This window comes from Triticum aestivum, chromosome 7B, assembly GCF_018294505.1.
Source record: "Triticum aestivum cultivar Chinese Spring chromosome 7B, IWGSC CS RefSeq v2.1, whole genome shotgun sequence".
Classification (NCBI taxonomy): domain Eukaryota; kingdom Viridiplantae; phylum Streptophyta; class Magnoliopsida; order Poales; family Poaceae; genus Triticum; species Triticum aestivum.
The window spans coordinates 436279149-436287191 of NC_057813.1; positions in this window are offsets into that span (position 1 = coordinate 436279149).

Sequence of the window (8043 nt, forward strand, 5' to 3'; positions counted from 1 at the left end):
CACTGCCCCGCCAATGCCCCGCCACCATCGGCGACCATCGCCCCCACCCTGAACCCTAAGTAGATAGTGGGGTACCTCTCCGGCGAGCCCCCCTCCCTGCTGCGGCTGGTTCTTCCATCACCCCGATGAGCCCCCCAACCCCTGAGAATCGACTGACCCAAAAGTCGATTTAGTCGACTGAAGTGTAGCTAAATTGGAGCAGCATCGCAAGCAAGAGCAAGAGCAAGAGCAGCAGCGCGAACAAGAGCAGACCAGGCAGAGGACCGAGAGCAAGAGCAGAGGAGCAGCGGGAGCGAGAGCTAAATCAGTAGCAACTCCTACTGATGTGGATGTCGCCGCCGAGGGAGCGATGCCGTGGAGGAAGTGGCCGGCGACGCCGCCGTGGATGGAGCCGCGCCGTGTCGGCTCGGGACCTAGCGCCGGTAGCACCGTGAGATCGAATCAAAAAGAAAATGCGGTGATTAGTGTACAACCTCTTTGGTGGTGCCGATTAGGCCGCAACTTCATCCGAGGAAACGGTGATAATGATGCTCTTCCGGTGGTGCAGGTGAAGACGGCGGTGTGGGAATGGAGGTGGCGCGAAAGACGAGGGGAACGTCGGGGCAGCTCCTTGGAGGTGGAGGACGGGGTTGCTGAACCGACGGGATGACGAGATCGACGATGAATCCTCATCCGGTACGGTGGATGAGGGACGTCGAGGTGTTGCTGTGAACGACGTCGTCGGGGAAGAGGCTCCGGCTGGGTGGCGGATGGAGCAGGGTGTGGGGTTTCATCGTGGGTTTTTGCGGCCTCGGTGTATGAGTGGGTGGGCGGATGGCATGGCAGTGGGGAACCATGGCTTAGGGATGCGCTTGTCCAAAATATGGGGTAAGTTACAAAAGTACCCCCACCGATTTGAGGCGGTTCTTTCAGTTCAGGGGTACCACGGGCATTTCGCGTGTTGGGATTTCACAGGAGGTGGGAGATTTCACGCGCGTTGTAATTTCGGAATAGAAAGGCGTGAGTTGAGATGGAGGGAGTTGTCGGAGCACAACAAGACAAAGATATATCTTAAATATTTCGGGCTAACAAGGCGTGGGTTGAAGAGGCGGGAGTTTCGCAGCACAATAGACAAAGACGCTAGCTTGAATTTTCGGCATAACAAGGCGCGGCTCGAAATTTCGGAAGAACAAGCTTAACTGTACCAAAAAAGACAATTTGCACCTCAACACGTACAACACACACACAAACACCATTTAGACTAGAGTAAGGTACACGTGCATTGCACGCATGAGATTTGGCAACCAAATTATGAATAAATACCACATTATAGCATGTAAGCTTTGAGTCATATATGCATGATGTAGATGTTTGTTTAATTCTTATAGTTCATTTCATTCAAAATCATCTAGTTTTTATAAGAAAGCTAATCTATTTTAAGATTCATCGAATTGTGCATTGTAAGACATGAAGTAAAAACAAATAATGGCAAATCATGTAGAAAAACATTTGGGCAATTCTGATACGGAAGATTCTAGAACAAAGAGGAAGTGCTTGTGTTTCGATGTTTGTGCATTATGCTTAAGTTCAACCATGGAGTCTTCTAGATTATACATGTGGCGAAATCTGGTGGAATCTAGATGATATCCAACGGCCAGTAGTGCTCAAATTTTCCATCTTTGGACCATCGGATTCGCCTCATCCAACGACCATCTTTCAAAGTTAAAGTTACCCACACACAATATAAAAAAAATATAATATATAATATATATAGGGGTATAGATATAGATATGTGATGCGAAAGCCACCCATCATCTCCAATTAGAATAGTGTGTCCATGCACAGATGCGACGTGGCCAAATGATGTTTGCCATCGGTATCTCATATTCAAATCAGTCTGACCTTGTTCAATGTGTATACATTACAACATGCTCGTTTCCAAACCACACCGTGCAGATCTCCATTATATTCATGCATGCATGGGTTTCAAACATCGAGATCTCTTATTCAAATATTTGAATTCAACTTTACATTGATTATGACCTCACCTAGTCTTTTACACCCACATAATCGTCTTCTCTTTATAATTGTACCACTAACTTTCTCTCGTGCATGCATGCACACACACTACCAGTCGGCATTATCCATCGCACACGTGCAATCTTTTTCTTCAGGTCGGTCTCCCATGAAGGCACACATCCACACACATCCCCCTCTCCATCATATCGGGCATTCTTTATCTCTCACGCGTGCATGCGCAACGATCAATGTTCCTCTATGTATGTGTGTGTATAGCTAGGTCTTTCATAGTTTTCCACACAAACCGATCAATCGATATATCCAGTGAGGTATCACCCTCTTTCCCACGTCCACATCAATCAATCTATACCTCTCTATATAGGATTAACATATATAGCTAATACACCCACATTAATTATATATCCAATGTCCCCCTCTCATCATCCATGCCTTCCGCTTCATCTCTCAGACGCGCGCACAATGGCGAAGACAAGGGGCAGTAAGGGCCCTGCCCCCCTAACATCACTATATATCGAGGCTAATATGAATGTGATCATTAGACAATTGCTGCTAAAAATGGTTTAAGTTCATGAATTGACCCTCCTCGTAAGATTAGCAATGCTTGGCCCCCTAACTCATTTATTTTTCATGGCTCCGCCACTGCGCGCAACAGCGCACGTTCTCGCCCCCTCTCTCTAAATATCGATCTCGCACTTGTGCATTCCTTCATAGTCTCCCTACACTCGGCCCCTCGCACCATCTTCGAGACCCCAACCAGATTTTGCCACATGTACAATCTAGCAGACTCCATGGTTGAACTTAAGCATAATGCACAAACCTCAAAACAACAGTGGTACTCTTTTGTTCTAGAATCTTCCTTATCATAACTGCCCAAACTTTTTTTCTAGTTGAGTTGCCATTATTTGTTTTTACTTCATGCTTTACAACGCACAATTTCATGAATCATAAAATAGATTAAGGGCTTCTTTGACTCAAAGGATTCTCAAAGGAATTTTGGAGGATTCTAATCCTTAGGAATTTTTCCTATCTTGGTTGTTTGATTCGTAGGATTGTAAACCATAGGAATTTTTCCATATGATTCATTTGCACTAGATTTCATAGGAAACATCCCATCCAGTCAAACCTCTTTGAAAGAATTCTGCATTTTTTCTATGCACAATCAAACACTCGTACAATCCTGTAGGATTCAAGACGATATTCCACTATAATCCCATGTTTTTCCTATTCCCGCCTTTTGGAAATCCTACGAATCCAAGAGGCCCTAGCTTTTTATAAAAATTAATTGATTTTGGATGAGATGAACTATAAGAATTAAACAAAAGTCTACATCAGGCATATATGACTCAGAGCTTACATGGTATAGTGTGGTATTTATTCATAATTTGGTTGCAAAATCTGATGCGTGCAATGCACGTGTACCTTACTAGTATTTCGAGTATGTGCAAAACACATAAATTAGAATTCCAATGGCATGCTACATTCATGAAGCCACATGGCACATATGGAGGCGTTGTCATGACCTCCTTGTGTGGATTGATCACAGTGACGTGCTGCTGGTTCTAGAAGGATGTACTCGTCCTCCCTGAGCCATATTGTCGGTACATGCACGAAGTGAAGATGTGCACGCACGCCACACACGCACTCATTCCCTCGCACGCACACACGGGTACACAGGCGGACGCAATTTTGTACCAAGATCCACCCCGTGTGATAATTTGACGCGTGTAAAGTCGTTCACTTTGTTGATGGTCAATTAATACAGCGCATGCAAATTGATTGGACGTGAGGGTGGAAGAAAGACATTACTACTCCACTGCGCGCGTGCGAGTAGTTAAATCATGGGTTGCTAGTAGTACTTCCATTGGTCTCCTTCGTATTTTGTGCCAAATTTTGACAGTAACATAATATTTACGCATTTGAGCAGTGTAGTCTAGTTGAAATTTATGTTCCACTAAACTCATCGGGCGCCATTTCGGGCCTCGAAACCAAAACCATCAATTAATCTTTACCTTGTTCCCATCCCATTCTAAAGCCTGCTCACAACTACTAGTACGTACCAAACCTGAACATGTTCCCACTATGCAGGTATTAGTACTAGTGCTAGTACTTAGCTTATAAAAAGGGGAACTACCTAACCGAAAATTACTCTACCTTTCCTGCTCATAAGTGCTTCTTCTTCGACCGTCCTTGCCATGGACGATGAGCAGAGATCTAGGTCGAGAACTACTCATAACAAGGGAGCGGCAACCAAGGCTGCGGGAAAAAAAGAGAGGGCTCGCCGCCATACAGAGACCTCGAAAGATCTCTCACGGGCAGGCGATGGCTCCCAGGAGCGCCCTAGCCGCAGAGGCGAACATGCCGAGCCGGCGGCACTAGAGTCGTTATCCCTCGATGGCATGCCCGATCAGCTCAATAAGCACCTCAATAAGCAGAAGGAGTTCATTCAAGGCTTGGTGGAGCTGGTGAAGGCGACCGACAAAATCCTGCGACTTCAGGAGGACAAGGCAAAGCTCTGCCACGAGATCGACCTGTTGAAGGAGAAGAACGCCAGCTGGAAGAAGCTGTATGAGAATAGTAGTTCCTCGATGAAGATGCTGCAGGCCCTCGTCATGGAATATAAGGAGGAGTTGGCGAAGCTCCGCATCGAGCACCCGGCTGCTGTCAAGGTACGTAATGCGGCCATGGAACAGATGATGAAGGCTTGCATCAAGAAATCCCGCGTCATGGACAGAATGAAGAAGATGGCGGAGGAGACGCGCAAGGAGATGGAGGTCGTGGAGGCGATGAAGAAGCAGTTATGACTCCGCGGCGAATTAGATCATTTGGGGTGATAATCTTCCTTCTTCTTTTGCTCATGTGTTTCATCTTTTGCTTCGGGTGTTTCGCCGCACGTGTCACGTTCTCTGCGAGACATGAATAGAACAATGCTTTTTTTCTTGAGGGAATGAATAGAACAATGCTAACAATGAGATGACTAGCAAATTAGATCATTTTTTATTGCCATATGGCACTGGGCTGCCGTGTTTCGTGCTCTTCTGTTGTAGTACTACTCCAGTGGAAAACTTGAGTATACCGCACGGTTCTTTGCTCCTCCTCAAGTCGTCGGCGGATTTATACGAGCAATCAAATCACAAGGCCCCGCCTTCCAGCAGTAATGAGACGTCAAATCACAAAGGCCCTCGCCTCTCGTGAAACCGACCAAGCTAGACTGCCCCGCCTTCTAGCATTTTAAAAAATGTATACTTTTGTACAGTAGTAGTATCGATGGATTGGGCCATGGAGCAAAACTTGAAATTAAAAAAAGGTGGTACATATAGAGAGCGCTCGTCGCCAAATTATGCATATAGTACCATTAAAAAGGCTAGTCACAATAATGGTGTCCAGCACAACCCACCCCTCAAATAAAACTAAGCAACCTGGAATTCTTTGACAAAACTAAGCACCCTGAAATTCTTTGACAACTAAACTGCTTGCTATATGATGTTGTCCATATATATTGTACGTATATAATGTGAAGAAACGAGTGGTAGTACTATACCAACTAAAAGATGAAATGTAAGAAATACTAGTATGTACGTACTGAAGAGTTAAAGTAACGAGAAGAAACATAACATAGTTCTGCTGGGGCGCAACATAACACACCCCTCAAATTAAATTAAGCACACCTGAAATTAAACTTTGCAACTATTCCAGTAGACACTGCATTAGAACCACCATGAGCAACGACATTGCCACCTTACTCGGAGTCCTTGTCCACGTCGTCGACATTGTTCTTGTCCCACTTCCTCTTGGCCGATACTTCTTTGCTTGAACTGCACACTTGGCTCTTGCTCTTCATCCAACCCTTGTAGATATTGAAACAAAGGTAGCCATCCATTGCAGTGTAGTGGATGTGGTCTATATCTAGTACATTCCGCTGCCATGCATAACGATGAAACGTGTATGGAGGTTTCTCCAGTTTACCGTACGAAGGATGAACCATGGCTTCTGCCAGGGTCAGCATTGAAGTCTAACGAGAGGACACCAGCCGATTCTTCTGGAGGTCAAAGGGGTTGCCTACAACGAGGCCTATCCGACCCAGAACTTGTTTGTCGCTCGTAAAGTCTACAGTAACGAATTTGACTAGGTTGCTCTCGAGGAAGTCCTTAAAATCCAGGCATTCAACGTCGGCATGGCATATGTGGTAGACCAAGCATAAGTCATGCACGCAAACTTGGATCACGGCGGGCTTCTTCCTCTCTTCGTCCTTTAGATCCTTCTCTCGTCCCAGGACTGTGGTGTACTCAACATCTGGCCCAGTGACCCACTCATCATTTGAGTTTTCGAACATGCGTCTGAAGCGAGTAAGGCATCCTTTCACTGTCGCAGAAGAACGAGTGTAGATGACGTCGAACTCATCGCCGGTGATGGTTCTAACCTTGTACTCACCGCCGATCATGGAGATTTGGGATGCCATGGATTTGGGAGGAGGGCTAGGATTAGTGGAACTGCCTTAATGTGAAAGGACGGGACGACTAGGAGCGAACCGCCGTAGTATTAAAGGACATGCAGGGACGAGTAGGAGCGAACTACCAGCGTGCGAACGGCAGGGTAGTGGCTTTCCATTCTCCCATGATACAGGCTTCCGAGAGCCCTTGGATCTGAGATCGAACGGTTGCATGGCGTGATTCTAGACCTATGGGTGAATATCCTATCCTGGAGGGTTATTCTGCAAATTTTCAACAACTTAGCATGCGACCGTTTGATCTCAGATCCAAGGGCTGCCAGCAGCCCATATCATGGTCGTTCCTACCACGACCGTCGTGTCGCTCGCGCGGTCGCGCCCTTGGAGATTTAACACGGTGCGTTAGGCTATCTGATGTTGGCATGCCATGCATAGTCATCACTTAGTCACTCATACTACAACAAGGTTAGCTATAAGGTTGGCTATAAGTGTATTTTTTTACTTCTCTCTATCTCTTTCTTCGTACTCCCTCCGTCCCATAATATAAGAACGTTTTTGACACTAGTGTAGTGCCAAAAACGTTCTTATATTATGGGACACAAGGAGTACTAGTATTTATAGCATTTGCCAAGGAGTGACCTCTTCCAATGAAATGGTGTGCTTATTAGTTTTTTGTTGCTAAGTTTGCTTCATTTAATTCGCTATAGACTCAAAATTGTCTTTTCACGTAGGTACACACGCTTAGCACCGTTTCTTCCTTGGGTCACCAAACTAGTCTCTCTCTTCTTGATTAACTTGCCACATCAGACTTTATGCCTATGTGGCAAGCTTAGCACCTATAGGAGCAAGTAAGGCTGCTTGTAATGGGAGTATCATAGGTAGTATCATGCATGCCAGCTATGCAATCATGATGAGGTGACGTTGAATTAAATGAAGAAAAGAGAGAGTTGAGTATCATAATATGATACTGTATCATATTAAATGATGTGCTACTATGTGTCATGCATGACAATAAATAAACTATCCTATGATACAACACATGATAATATGCATTACGGATGTAGTATCATACAAAAGTATCATATGCATGATACTAGTATATGATACTCTCCATTACGACCAACCTAAGTACAATAGTGCGCTTTACATGGCATTTGCATATGTGGAGGAAAGAGAGGCAAGGAAAAAGTGGAGAAGTGGGCTCTCATGCAAGAGCCAGCCTCTACTACATGGTGGAGCATTGGGAGAGGCACCTGTATGGAGGTGGTCAGGAATCGGGAGACTCACGTCGGTCGTAGAGCCGCAGTTAAAATGATAATGGCAAGTCAAATCACATGGCCCCACCTGTCCAGCAGTAACTCACTGTCAAATCACACAGCCCTACGTTTGCAGCAGCCTACTCCCTCATCTTCTCGTGTCTCTGTCGAACCGACTAGGCGGAACTGCCCCGCCTACCACGCAGGAAAAGCCCCGCCCTCGACTTTTAAATAATACAGTATACTAATTTTGTATCCATGGATTGCACCATGGAGCAAAGCCTCTAGAAAATGGCGGTACACATGTACGGAGTATACAGCACG